The following is a 15,708-nucleotide window of genomic DNA, read 5'->3' as shown; positions in this document are numbered from 1 at the left end:
ATAATATAAACTGACCTTGGATCATTAACTCTGGGACTACTGCATCTCTATCTGTATTTCAATGTAAAGCATCTCTTTAATAATACTTCCTGTATAATATAAACTGACCTGGGATCATTAACTCTGGGACTACTGCATCTCTATCTTCATTTCAATGTAAAGCATCTCTTTAATAATACTTCCTGTTGACCTGTCTTATTATTCTCCATGGTTGGCCCTCTTGCCTATTCTTTGAAGGTGGAAGGAGCCACAGTTACACACCTGAGCCTGCTTACTGCACAACACAATCCATCAATCAGATTGATACATGAGTGTGGAGGTGTGGGTTATAGGGTGTCTAATTGTTCTACATTTTTTCAATATGGGTGATTTAAAATAGCCTGTTTTGTTTTTGTACGGACATCACACCCTTACCTACACAGCACCCTCACCTGAGAAGTAGAAATCAAAGGGAGAGAAACTGTGAATTGAATAACTGCAGTTGACATAGCTAAGTAAATGGAAGAATACACTTATTGCAATGTGAATGGCTCTAAAAAGAGCCTTTGGTTGTGCATAGTGTAGTCTATGGCGTTGCCAGGGAACAGCGCCCTCTTCCAAGAAGTAGGAGGTGAAGATCTCCTGCACACTGATTACCTCTCCTGCTGTGTTGTTGGACCCCATCCTTGAAACATCCTGCAGAGCAGCAGACTCCTCCTCTGGCACACGGCGGCGAGCAGCAGATCCCCTCCTGGTCCTCGTGTCCATCCTCATGAAGTTATGCAGGACACAGGTAGCCTTCACACACCTGAATTCCTCCAGGAGGCAGTCCCAGATGACCCTGGTCACCCAACCTTGCAGTGCCCTACACGTTAACTGTAGGCAATCGTTTTGAAGGAATCTCCAGTTACAAGGTATCTGTAGGAATATGGAAGAACATGTAACTATTAGACTTACACATTACCAGGTAATTGTGGATTACTAAAGTATAATATCCCTGATAACAAATCATGATAACATTGGATTGATAGATGCACGGGCACACATACAGTTGAAGTGAGAAGTTTACATACACTTAGGTTGGAGTCATTAAAACTCGTTTTTCAACCACTCCACAAATTTCTTGTTAACAAACTATAGTTTTGGCAAGTTGCTTAGGACATCTACTTTGTGCATGACACAAGTAATTTTTTCAACAATTGTTCACAGACAGATTATTTCCCTTATTTCACTGTATCACAATTCCCGGGGGTCAGAAGTTTCACATACACTAAGTTGACCGTGCCTTTAAACAGCTTGGAAAATTCCAGAAAATGATGTCATGGTTTTTGAAGCTTCTGATAGGCTAATTGATATCATTTACATCATTTGAGTCAATTGGAGGTGTACCTGTGGATGTATTTCAAGGCCTACCTTCAAACTCAGTGCCTCTTTGCTTCACATCATGGGAAAATCAAAAGAAATCAGCCATGACCTCAGAAAAAAAATTGTATACCTCCGCAAGTCTAGTTCATCCTTGGGAGCAATTTCCAAACGCCTGAAGTTACTACGTTCATCCGTACAAACAATAGTACGCAAGTATAAACACCATTGGACCACACAGCCATCATACCGCTCAGGAAGGAGATGCGTTCTGTCTCCTAGAGATGAACGTACTTTGGTGCGAAAAGTGCAAATCATTCCCAAAACAACAGCAAAGGACCTTGTGAAGATGCTGGAGGAAACAGGTACAAAAGTATCTATATCCACAGTTAAACGAGTCCTATATCGACATAACCTGAAAGGCCGCTCAGCAAGGAAGAAGCCACTGCTCCAAAACCGCCATTAAAAAGCCATACTACGGTTTGCAACTAGACATGGGGACAAAGATCGTACTTTTTGGAGAAATGTCCTCTGGTCTGATGAAACAAAAATAGAACTGTTTGGCCATAATGACCATCGTTATGTTTGGAGGAAAAAGGGTGAGGCTTGCAAGCCGAAGAACACCATCCCAACCGTGAAGCACAGGGGTGGCAGCATCATGTTTTGGGGGTGCTTTGTTGCAGGAGGGACTGGTGCACTTCACAAAATAGATGCATCATGAGGATGGGAAATTATGTGGATATATTGAAGCACCATCTCAAGACATCAGTCAGGAAGTTAAAGCTTGGTCACAAATGGGTATCCAAATGGACAATGACCCCAAGCATACTTGCAAAGTTTTGGAAAAATGGCTTAAGGACAACAAAGTCGAGGTATTGGAGTGGCCATCACAAAGCCCTGACCTCAGTCCTATAGAAGGCAGAACTGAAAAAGCATGTGCGAGCAAGGAGGCCTACAAACCTGACTCATTTACATCAGCTCTGTCAGGAGGAATGGGCCAAAATTCACCCAACTTATTGTGGGAAGCTTGTGGAAGGCTACCCGAAACATTTGACCCAAGTTAAACAATTTAAAGGCAATGCTACCAAATTCTAATTGAGTGTATGTAAACTTCTCACCCACTGGGAATGTGATGAAAGAAATAAAAGCTGAAATAAATCATTCTCTCTATGATTATTCTGACATTTCACATTCTTAAAATAAAGTGGTGATCCCAACTGACCTAAGACAGGGAATTTTTACTCTGATTAAATGTCAGGAATTGTGAAAAACTGAGTTTAAATGTATTTGGCTAAGGTGTATGTAAACTTCTGACTTCATCTGTATGTGTAGCATGTGACAATATCAGGATCGGATCAAGGATAGCGTCACAAATGAATACATAAATACCACTCGAAGCTTGATGATGAGTTGATCCTTTGAATCAGATGTGCAGTGCTAAGGCAAAACCAAAAATGTGCATCCCTTTGAGTCCCCAGGACCAGGACTGAGAACCACTGCTCTTCATTGGGACCTCTTCATGTGTAGACAGGCTTTCATAGCTCTCTTTATCTGAGGACAGAAAACCTCATAAGGAACAGACTTCACTGTAGTCAAATTACACCGCACTGAATATTATGTTACTATTATCTCCGTCCTCACTTTTTGGGACAGAAACTACTCAAAAGTACCTGCCCTATCCAGAATCGTCTACTCTCTCACTTTAACAGTTGGGGCTGCTATCCTAGCCAACTAGCTAGCTCATTTGAGTTAGCCTGCACTGTAGCTAGTTAGCTAATAATACATTTCGAAATGTATTTACTTACTTGAATTGGTTCTCCCAGCCATGTGGACAACTGGAAACAGGACAGCAAAGTTTGTTTGTCACCAGAGCGTTTTAGAGGATATTACTATTGAGCTATGTACCCATTTAATAACCAGACCTTCATACAAACTTGCTATGCTGAATTCTTGACGCACAATCGAACATGCTGCTATATGCTGCCATATGCTGCCAGCACGCCCACAAGTGAGTCACAATGGGAGGCCTTAGCGGCACGCGGCAGTTTACCGCTATCTAGTGTACATGCACCGTGAGAGAGGAGAGGAGAGGAGAGGATATGAGATAGGAGAGAGAATAGGAGAGGGGAGAGAGGAGAGGCAGAGGAGAAGAGAGAGAAGAAGAGAGGAGAGAAGAGTTGGGGAGGCCAGACCGGAGCCACACATAGAGAGATGAGGGAGCGTTTTTATCAGACCTGAATTCAACAGAATTTGTTTTCTTTCAGCATTCTTTGAGTGTTGGATTGAGACTGCCTGGTGTGCCAGGTGGGAGTGTTTTGCACTTTTGGGACTAATCCATTATTTCCATTGCGCTAGGCAAGCTCAATCAAGTTCAGCTAGAATATTTGCAAGAAAACAGGTACTATTTGAACCTAGGTCTGGTGAGAGTGCTAGCCCAAGGCTATACAAGGGAGATGAGGGAGTGTCCTTGAATTTCAGTTTAAATGTACCCTGTTCACCATAAGATCTGTCTTTGAGGTTGGCATGAAACGATGTGGGGGTTGGATGGAACAGTAATTGAATGTGGGGGGATATGGAGTGGGTTGCCAGATTGACAGATGAAAAGGTTCATATGATCACTGGTCTGCTGGTGCCTCAGCTTGCCAGGTGGGGGATATGGAGTGGGTTGCCAGATTGACAGATAAAGGGTTAATAAAACTATCCCACCAGGTCACCTGTGTGACTCAGGTGCAAATGAAAGACAAGAGGCTGGTATCTGCTGTGATGTGAGGCAGCTAGGTGGAAGCATCTGTTGGTGCATGCTCCTGTTAGGCATTCAGGGGTTGCCCTGGTAGCCATAGGCGAGGGACTATTTCCTCTCCAATATGTTTTGATTAGGGAGGATGGGGGCTGATGAAAGAGGTGTGCCTCAGGGTGAAAGAGGGAAAGTCTCCTGGATTCGCTCTCTCTACCTCCTTCCCTCTTTTCTACATCCATCCCTCTCTCTCTTTTCTACTACATCCCCCATGTGCCACTTTCATCTCCACCTCCTCCCTTTCTACCTCTCACTCTCTCCTCTCTCTCTACCTCCCTCCCTCTCTTTTCGACACATAGCCCATTTCCACTTTTCATCCCATCACTCTTTCTACCTCTCACTCAGTTTCTCTCTCTCTCCTGCCCTCTCCTCTCTACTACATTCCTAACTGTCACCTCTCTACATCCTCCACCTCTCTACATCCTCCACCTCTCTACATCCTCCACCTCCCTACATCCTCCACCTCCCTACATCCCCCACCTCTCTACATCCTCCACCTCCCTACATCCTCCATCTCTCTACATCCTCCACTTCTCTACATCCTCCACTTCTCTACATCCTCCACCTCTCTACATCCTCCACCTCCCTACATCCTCCACCTCTCTACATCCTCCACCTCTCTACATCCTCCACTTCTCTACATCCTCCACTTCTCTACATCCTCCACCTCTCTACATCCTCCACTTCTCTACATCCTCCACTTCTCTACATCCTCCACTTCTCTACATCCTCCACCTCTCTACATCCTCCACTTCTCTACATCCTCCACCTCTCTACATCCTCCACTTCTCTACATCCTCCACTTCTCTACATCCTCCACCTCTCTACATCCTCCACCTCTCTACATCCTCCACCTCTCTACATCCTCCACTTCTCTACATCCTCCACCTCTCTACATCCTCCACTTCTCTACATCCTCCACTTCTCTACATCCTCCACCTCTCTACATCCTCCACCTCTCTACATCCTCCACCTCTCTATATCCTCCACCTCTCTACATCCTCCACTTCTCTACATCCCCCACCGCTCTACATCCTCCACCTCTCTACATCCTCCACTTCTCTACATCCCCCACCTCTCTACATTCTCCACCTCCCTACATCCTCCAGCTCCCTACATCCTCCACCTCTCTACATCCTCCACCTCCCTACATCCTCCACCTCCCTACATCCTCCACCTCCCTACATCCTCCACCTCCCTACATCCTCCACCTCCCTACATCCTCCATCTCTCTACATCCTCCACCTCTCTACATCCTCCACCTCTCTACATCCCCCACCTCTCTACATCCTCCAACTCCCTACATCCTCCATCTCTCTACATCCCTCCATCTCTCTACATCCCCCACCTCTCTACATCCTCCAACTCCCTACATCCTCCACCTCTCTACATCCTCCACCTCCCTACATCCTCCATCTCTCTACATCCCTCCATCTCTCTACATCCCCCACCTCTCTACATCCTCCAACTCCCTACATCCTCCACCTCCCTACATCCTCCATCTCTCTACATCCCTCCATCTCTCTACATCCCCCACCTCTCTACATCCTCCAACTCTCTACATCCTCCACCTCCCTACATCCTCCACCTCTCTACATCCTCCACCTCCCTACATCCTCCACCTCCCTACATCCTCCACCTCTCTACAGCCTCCACCTCTCTACATCCTCCACCTCCCTACATCCTCCACCTCTCTACATCCTCCACCTCCCTACATCCTCCACCGCTCTACATCCTCCACCTCTCTACATCCTCCACCTCCCTACATCCTCCACCTCCCTACATCCCCCACCTCTCTACATCCTCCACCGCTCTACATCCTCCACCTCTCTACATCCTCCACCTCCCTACATCCCCCACCTCCCTACATCCTCCACCTCCCTACATCCTCCACCTCTCTACATCCTCCACCTCTCTACATCCTCCACCTCTCTACATCCTCCATCTCTCTACATCCCTCATCTCTCTACATCCTCCACCTCTCTACATCCTCCACCTCCCTACATCCTCCACCTCTCTACATCCTCCACCTCTCTACATCCTCCATCTCTCTACATCTTCCACCTCTCTACATCCTCCATCTCTCTACATCCTCCATCTCTCTATATCCCTCATCTCTCTACATCCTCCACCTCCCTACATCCTCCACCTCTCTACATCCTCCACCTCTCTACATCCTCCACCTCCCTACATCCTCCACCTCCCTACATCCCCCACCTCTCTACATCCTCCACCTCCCTACATCCTCCACCTCCCTACATCCCCCACCTCTCTACATCCTCCACCTCTCTACATCCTCCACCTCTCTACATCCTCCACCTCCCTACATCCTCCACCTCTCTACATCCTCCACCTCCCTACATCCCCCACCTCTCTACATCCTCCATCTCTCTACATTCTCCACCTCTCTACATCCTCCACCTCTCTACATCCTCCACCTCTCTACATCCTCCACCTCTCTACATCCTCCACCTCCCTACATCCTCCACCTCTCTACATCCTCCACCTCTCTACATCCTCCACCTCTCTACATCCTCCACCTCCCTACATCCCCCACCTCTCTACATCCTCCATCTCTCTACATTCTCCACCTCTCTACATCCTCCACCTCTCTACATCCTCCACCTCCCTACATCCTCCACCTCTCTACATCCTCCACCTCTCTACATCCTCCACCTCTCTACATCCTCCACCTCTCTACATCCTCCATCTCTCTACATCCCTCATCTCTCTACATCCTCCACCTCCCTACATCCCCCACCTCTCTACATCCTCCATCTCTCTACATTCTCCACCTCTCTACATCCTCCACCTCTCTACATCCTCCACCTCCCTACATCCTCCACCTCTCTACATCCTCCACCTCTCTACATCCTCCACCTCTCTACATCCTCCATCTCTCTACATCCCTCATCTCTCTACATCCTCCAACTCTCTACATCCTCCAACTCTCTACATCCCTCACCTCCATTTTCCTTTACCCCTTTGTCCTTCCTCCTTCCCTCTCCTTCCTTCCCTCTCTCCCTCCTTCTTTCCCTCTCTCTGTCTCTCTCTCTCTCTCTCTCTCTTTCTCTCTCTTGGAGTGTTTTCTGCTTCATCTGTGAGCCACACCTCATGAATTATTCAATGTGCAACACAGTGGGGGGTGAGGAGCCGCACTCTCACCATTTGCACATACACGCACACATGCGCACGCACGCACACACACACGCATACACACACGCACGCACACACACACACACACGCACACACACACACACACACACACACACACACACACACACAGACACACACACACACACACACACACAGTTCAAATACACACCTCAGCAGAGACCTTTCAAACAGCCGATGCATAGATGCTCATTTGCTAAAGGTAAGCAGTGCCTCGAACACTCACGATTTGGGCTAAAAGATGAACACCTGTGTTCAGTGAGCAGTAAGGACACATTTTATGATAAACTACAACCCAGCACTAAGGAAGGGCAGTGAACAGAAGGCAACAAGCATCTTATCTTTCGAGAAACAGCTTGAGGAACTCGTTCACTGACCAGGGGCTTGAGCAATGACAGAACACAGCTATCACAGAGTCTGAAGGCAGTTAAAAACAGCAAAGCAAAGGCCTTCTCTCACAGACTGAACGGATAGGGAGGGACCAAAGACGACAATATTGCATGGCCATTATTTCACACACACACACACACACACACACACACACACACACACACACACACACACACACACACACACACACACAACAAAAATACTTTTGGCAGTGTGTATCATCCTCTCACAGAAGACCTCAATAAATGTTGTTAAAAAGTATAACATGCAATTTGTTATCAGGATTCATTGTATCTTTTGGCAAGTCTTTGTCAGTGCCTTGTTCTCTGTGCCATGTGCTTTCCCTGAAACACACACACCTAACAAGAGGGGTAGTGAAGAGGGGGAAGGGAAGTGTGGATGTACCACGCCCTATCTCAGTCCTCCTCTGTCACAGAATGGTGTTACATTGCTCTCCTCTGTCAAGTGGAAAACATACACACACGCACAGACGCAGATGCACGAACACGCACACACGCATACGCACACACGCACACGCACACGCACACACCCTTCACACATTTCAATCTAATAAGAAAGAAGACTATTCATCAGACTGGGCATTGAAGGGAATTACATGATTTATATCAACTCAATGACTGCAGATTGATATCAAACTAATTGGAAAACCCCGGCAGGGAAGAGGGCTCTAGAGAGTTCTGTCATCAGAGTACCTAGCGAGCACCTGAGTGTGACAAAGGAGATCACTATGGCTACAGTCACCAATGCTGCAGACTGCAGTGCACTTAACAGTCAATGGCTGTTAAACTCCCAAACGATCTCATCATCAGGGCAGCATTTTACAAACAGGTTAAACAAGACAGCTTTAAAGGGTCATTCATCAGATCTTTTAATAATGTTCAGTTTGGCATGTGGTTTAGATTGACGCAGTGCTACTGAACTGTAGATAAAATAGTCCTTCTTGTTTCTTGGAGTGCTGGTGGGTGTGCGTGCGTGTTTGCGTTTGTTTGTTGTGCATCGTCGGTAGTGTTTTTGTCAAGCGGTGCGACGGTGGTAGTGCCACACCCTGTTGTGTTTCCACACAGTCAACGTGAGGGATGTGTTGTGAATGCAGGAGGGAGGGAGGGAGGGAGGGAGGGAGGGAGGGAGGGAAGAAAAGAGGAGAGAGAATGGGTTTGTTCTGACACCCAGCGTGTGACTAGGGGAGTTGTCACTTTCCTCCTGTGATGCTACTGAACATGTGAACCTCCCCCCCACACACACAACCAGCGGGCATACACACACACACACACACACACACACACACACACACACACACACACACACACACACACACACACACAGACGCTCGTAAGAATATGAGAGAGGGCACTGCACATGTATAATACGGAACAGCACGCAACCCGATGGTATTAAAGCACACCAGAATACACACACACACACACACACACACACACACACACATGCTCACAGCGCCTGAATATTCATAGAACACTAAACCCAACAGCACTACAAGTTAGGGCACAGAACACATGATCGTATAACATTACACATCAACATACAATACATCCACTTCCTCTCAAAGTGTCCCACAGAGAAAGAGTAGCAAACTGTAAAAAAGTGTAGTAGAAAAACCATAGGAAAAACACGTTGGCATGGTTACCTCTTTCATCAGTTGGATGCTTTCACAAGATTTACTGGCATCCAGGGTGTGTTCATTTCACAAATCAATCTGGCACTGAATGTCTTGACGAAATTACTCCGTTTAATTTCAAATCACTGGCAGCCGCAGTGGCAACTGCCAAGATACTTACAAGCTCTTAGACAAGCATCTGGGTCATTGCCATCCAGAACATCATTCACTTTTTTCTACCAAACAACATTTCTGTTTCATTTCCTACTACAAACAAACTACCACTACATCCATTCCTCAACAGTCTGTTGTATTTTGTAAAGGCAGGAGCAAATGAAACTACTAAGGAGAAACAGACAGAATAGAAGCTATGATCCACATATTGGTAGCTAAAGGATGGACATGTTTGAGACTGACTACCTTGTGCTGCACATGATCCCTGATCTACAAATCCCCTTGCACACACACATGCAAGCACGCACGCACACACACATCGCACACATCGTCACGGAGACACAAAGATTCAATGATGCTCCACATGGACACTCAGGAAGAGAGAAGCTGCTATCTGTACATTGATGCTATAGGAGGTCTGCAGTTTGTCTATGTGGCATTTCAGGAGGCAGGTGGCAGATAACGCATTAATTAAGACTACACGCTGCAGGTCCTGTCTCTGTTAATTGCTATTGGAGGGGAGGGCCAAACAGCCATTGATCTTAAATCAATAACCTTAGACCCTTTTACGTGTGCTTCAGCCCTGAGCCAGCATTAGTAGGGGGCAGATCTACAGTTCTATACATTATAGATCTATCTGGAGGGGGGGGGGGGTAGGGTTATTAACAACAAACCTTAGGATTTTGTTTTTAGGTGATGAAGAAAACATTAATATCGCTATTAATAGAAACAGTAACTCATCTAGGAAAGTTGATCTTATTTCTAGGGAGTTGTCTACGTGACAGGTTCGTCCTCATCTCCAGCAAACTAGTGATGTCCAGGTTCTCTGTAGACCGCTGCTACCTCCTACCTCCAGGGTGTCATTACACTGACAGTCCAGCACCAGCTTTTACATGCGGTGGACCTGGGTCCTTGACAGGGGAGGAGGAGGTGTAGCTGGAGCACTGCGTTTGTTGCATGACAGCTGCGGCAGTCTAGGGCGGTGTGGGGCGAGGAGGGGGAACGCAGAGACTTTAGCATTACCCAGCCCGGGGTGTGGTCCCATGCAGGAGCAGATGTGGGACTGAAAGTCCGTTCTAGTACTCTCATCTTCATCCTCCAAACAATCTCTCTGTTGTGTGATCCAGAAGCGGACATTCTAAATGTTAAACGCTCGTGTTTCACTAACTGCTTATTCTATTAATAATAGATGCAGGGGTTAATAAGTTCACTTGTGACCAGAATGGTAGCCTGGCGGTTAAGAGGTTGGTCCAGTACCCGAAAGGTTGCTGGTTCAAATCCCTGAGCTGACTAGGTGAAGAATCTGCTGTTGCGCCCTTGAGCAAGGCACTCCACCCTACTTTCTCCAGTAAGTTGCTCTGGATAAGAGTGTTTGCTAAATGACTAAAATGTCAAATGGATGGACCTTTCCTCACAGAGTATAACTTTCAACAGAAACCTATTGAATTTCCTACTTAATGCTGACAAGACTTCCTGCTATGATATTGTATACGAAACATACTAGTTTGCTTTTCAACTGAAATTGTGCATTCTCTTCCAGTACTGTGTCTATGTAATTGATAATGAGGTCTGGTGTACAGCCCATACTGAGGAGTCTGGGGGATTCTGTACGAAGGACTGCAGTGCAAGCTCAGCAGGTGTGCTGCAGAAGGGGATCTGATAACCTCCTCTTCTTCCCCCTTTTCTCTCCTCCCTGTAACACCAATCACATTGCAATAAATCACCTTATTCAACAGAGGTCCCCCAACTCACAGGGTGCATCCAAAATAGCATCGTATATTGTCACACCCTGATCTGTTTCACCTGTCTGGTGCTTGTCTCCCCCCCCCCCCCCCCACCAGGTGTCTCCCATTTGTCCCCATTATCTGTGTATTTATACCTGCGTTTTCGGTTTGTCTGTTGCCAGTTCGTCTTGTCCCGTCAAGTCTTACCAGTGGGTTTCTGTGTTTCCTGTGCACTAGTTTTTGGTTTTCCTAGTCATCCCAGTTCTGACCATCCTTCCTGCCTGCCTGCCAGCCTGCCGTCCTATACCTGCCTGACTCTGAAATTGGATTACGACTCTTTGCCTGCCTTGACTTCCCTTTTGCTGAACGGATGATCTCTGCATGTGTGGTTCCCACCGTGAAGCATGGAGGAGGAGGTGTGATGGTGTGGGGGTGCTTTGCTGGTGACACTGTCGGTGATTTATTTAGAATTCAAGGCACACTTAACCAGCATGTCTACCACAGCATTCTGCAGCTATACGCCATCGCATCTGGTTTGCGCTTAGTGGGACTATCATTTGTTTTTCAATAGGACAATGACTGAACACATCTCCAGGCTGTGTAAGGGCTATTTGACCAAGAAGGAGAGTGATGGAGTGCTGCATCAGATGACCTGGCCATCACAATCACCCAACCTCAACCCAATTGAGATGGTTTGGGATGAGTTAGACCGCAGAGTGAAGGAAAAGCAGCCAACAAGTGCTCAGCATATGTGGGAACTCCTTCAAGACTGTTGGAAAAGCATGCCAAGAGAGTGCAAAGCTGTCATCAAGGCAAAGGATGGCTACTTTGAAGAATCTAAAATATATTTTGATTTGTTTAACACTTTCATTTGGTTACTACATGATTCCATATGTGTTATTTCATAGGTTTGATGTCTTCACTATTATTCTACAATGTAGGAAATAGTCAAAACAAAGAAAAACCCTTGAATGAGTAGGTGTGTCCAAACATTTGACTGGTACTATATATACAAAAACACAGTCATGGGAAGCACAAATATAACATCACAAATCACCCAGAAAAAAAATGACATTCCTCAACTAAGTCTCCAATCAATGTTTTAAATTGACCGAATGGCATCAGAACATCAAGATGACATGTACACTACCGTTCAAAAGTTTGGGGTCACATAGAACTGTCCTTATTTTTGAAAGAAAAGCACATTTTGTGTCCATTAAAATAACATAAAATTGATCCGAAATACAGTGTAGACGTTGTAAAAGGGCAGCATCCCAGAGTCACCGCTTCACTGTTGACATTGAGACTGGTGTTTTGCGGGTACTATTTAATGAAGCTGCCAGTTGAGGACTTGTGAGGCGTCTGTTTCTCAAACTAGACACTCTAATGTTCCTGTTCTCTTGCTCAGTTGTGCACCGAGGCCTCCCACTCCTCTTTCTATTCTGGTTAGAGCCAGTTTGTGCTGTTCTGAGAAAGGAATAGTACACAGCATTGTACGAGATCTTCAGTTTCTTGGCAATTTCTCACATGGAATAGCCTTCATTTCTCAAAACAGGAATAGACTGACGAGTTACAGAATTAATTTATTTGTTTCTGGCCATTTTGAGCCTGTAATTGAACCCATAAATGCTGATGCTCCAGATACTCAACTAGTCTAAAGAAGGCCAGTTTTATTGCTTCTTTAATCACAACAACAGTTTTCAGCTGTGCTAACATAATTGCAAAAGGGGTTTCTAATGATCAATTATCCTTTTAAAATGATAAACTTGGATTAGCTAACACAACGTGCCATTGGAACACATGATTAATGGTTTCTGATAATGGGCCTCTGTACGCCTATGTAGATATTCCGTTAAAAATCAGCCGTTTCCAGCTACAATAGTCATTTACAACATTAACCATGTCTACACTGTATTTCTGATCAATTTGATGTTATTTTAATGGACAAAAAATTTGCTTTTCTTTCAAAAACAAGGACATTTCTAAGTGACCCCAAACTTTTGAACGGTAGTGTATTTTGAATTTTGTTTCAGCAATAGGGTGCGTTCAAACTAAAAGCTGATTGATTTAAATTCTGACATGTATTAGATCAAATTGCTATAAAACTGTTGAACTGTAAACACATACTGACATGTGGTTTTGGCCAAATCTAAAGCAATAGTTACAGATGTCATTTGATCACTCTTTTGTTGCTGACAATGATGGGCGTCGTGATTTCAATCAATTGACTGAAAACCCACACTAACACACGGTTATATTAACAGTGTTGCACTTTTCATGTAGTCTACTTTTGACCAGCTAATAGCCTAACCACCGATCAAGCAACATTATAGACTAAACGCTCAAATCCTGTTGCTGCAGGATTGTTTTGCTGTGACTGAATATAGATCAAATTAAGATCGTACACCTGTATGTTATTCCTTAAAATAATCAATATCTTAAATGAAATCTCTATGTACAATGTCCTTAGACAAGATGACTAGTCTGGCTAAAGTCAGATAAGCAGTGTAGAATATAAGAGGATATACAGGGATTAGTGAAGGACAAAGATTCCCATCAGAAATCTTGCTGGGAGAATGATTGAACACAGGCTGCAATAGCATGAATCCTTGTGGCTCAAAAGAGAGAGAGAGAGAGAGAGAGAGCGAGAGAGAGAGAGAGAGAGAGAGAGAGAGAGAGAGAGAGAGAGAGAGAGAGAGAGAGAGAGAGAGAGAGAGAGAGAGTGTGTGTGTGTGGCGCGTTGGCCACACTGTAAAGGGGTTACCATGAATTTACAGGCAGCTTGGTGGCAAGTAAAATTCTGTATTTAATATTACTGTACACCTACTGTAATATCAACATGGTATCAAAGCAAGTACTGTGTAATGACACACAGTACAATACTGTAAAATGTACATTCTCACTCACGGGTGCAACAAATATAGCCTTTTACAAGGCGCGCCTCAAAATATGTTAATGAGCCAGAAACAACAATACCATGCACCCACTAGTGGTCAAAAGGTTTTAGACGCTCCAAAGATACAGTATTCTGTGGGGTGGAATTACAGTACCATTCGATATACAGCAATTTTCCCACAATGCACCATCATTTACAGTATGCTGCAGTTAAACGTTTGAGTTTTTTACTGTTGATAATACCTAAAATGAAGGTATAAATTACAGTGTCCGTTAAAGTGCAGAGAGAGAGAAAGTACAGTGGCATACTTCACATGCACTGTAACAATGAGTACGTTTGCATGCACACTAATAATTTGAATATTACACATGATTATGGCAGTAAGCCAAGTATGGCAATAGTCATGTAAACACTTTAGTATTTTTATCTTAATCGGAATAAGGTCAAATTCTAAGCATACGCCAAATAAAACACCTAGGTTGCTGAGAAATCTTTGGAATTATTAGGAATGTAAACACCTTACTCGGTGTTCCAATGGTGTGTTTGATCTGTACAGGCACCAGCACCGGTAGGACAAGCCTCCCTCTTAAGCGCAAGTGAAGGGAGTTCGGAAAAAGTGAAAGTATGCATCTTAGAGATAGTTTTCACATACAAACTTTACATGTCCGAACTCAGAAACAAATAGGCTTCACAAAAATACCTTGGTCGCTGTGGTAGAAAGTTCAATTTGACTGGATTTTTTTCTGCACTTATTTAAAGGAGAAGTTCACCCAAAATCAAGAAACTCTGAAGTGATTCCATACATTGAAACTAGTTCATTGGAGCTTGTCCTCTCCCCCTCTCTCTCACTGTAGTGTTATACTGAAACAACTGCAAAAATGGGTCAAATGACACCTGACATTGCTGAATGCAAGCTCTGCAACTTTGCCATTTCAATATCAGTTGAAAGACCAACTGACTAAACTATAATTTCATGAGCCAATGACATACGTAAGGTGGAAATCTACACAAAAATCTTTTCCATATATAGTGAATTCATAATTCAGAAATCTGTGAAATGTTGTTTTATTGAAAGCCTCTGGCCGAATGAGCTATTTTGGTCAAAACTACTATCGGTTTGAGTCAGGAAATGTTTACTTATTCACCTAAGTTCCTCCTTATTGTCCCATCAGGTAGCCTGATTTCAGATTTGTCCATGTAAACTGGATTATTAGGAAAATCGTTCTTCTTGCAAAGCATGTAAACAGTTTAAACGAACTATTATATTAATCTGACTATCAACAATAATAAAATCAAAATTGCATTATTGTATTATTGTGTGCATGTAACCGTACTCAATATGTCTTTCTCATAGAATAGACTGACAGCACAGCATTGTTGAAGGAGCAGCAGGTAGCTTAGCGATTAAGAGCGTCGCGTCAGTAACCGAAAGGTCGCTTGGTCGAATCCCCGAGCTGACTAGGTGAAAGATCTGTCGATGTGCCCTTGAGCAAGGCACTTAACCCTAATTGCTCCTGTAAGTCACTCTGGATAAGAGCATCTGCAAAATGACTAGAATATAAAAATGTATTGCTTTTTCTTT

The sequence above is a fragment of the Salmo trutta genome, chromosome 38 (assembly GCF_901001165.1).
Source record: "Salmo trutta chromosome 38, fSalTru1.1, whole genome shotgun sequence".
Lineage (NCBI taxonomy): Eukaryota > Metazoa > Chordata > Actinopteri > Salmoniformes > Salmonidae > Salmo > Salmo trutta.
The sequence above is the reverse complement of the archived record's forward strand: the minus strand, read 5'-3'. Positions refer to the sequence as shown.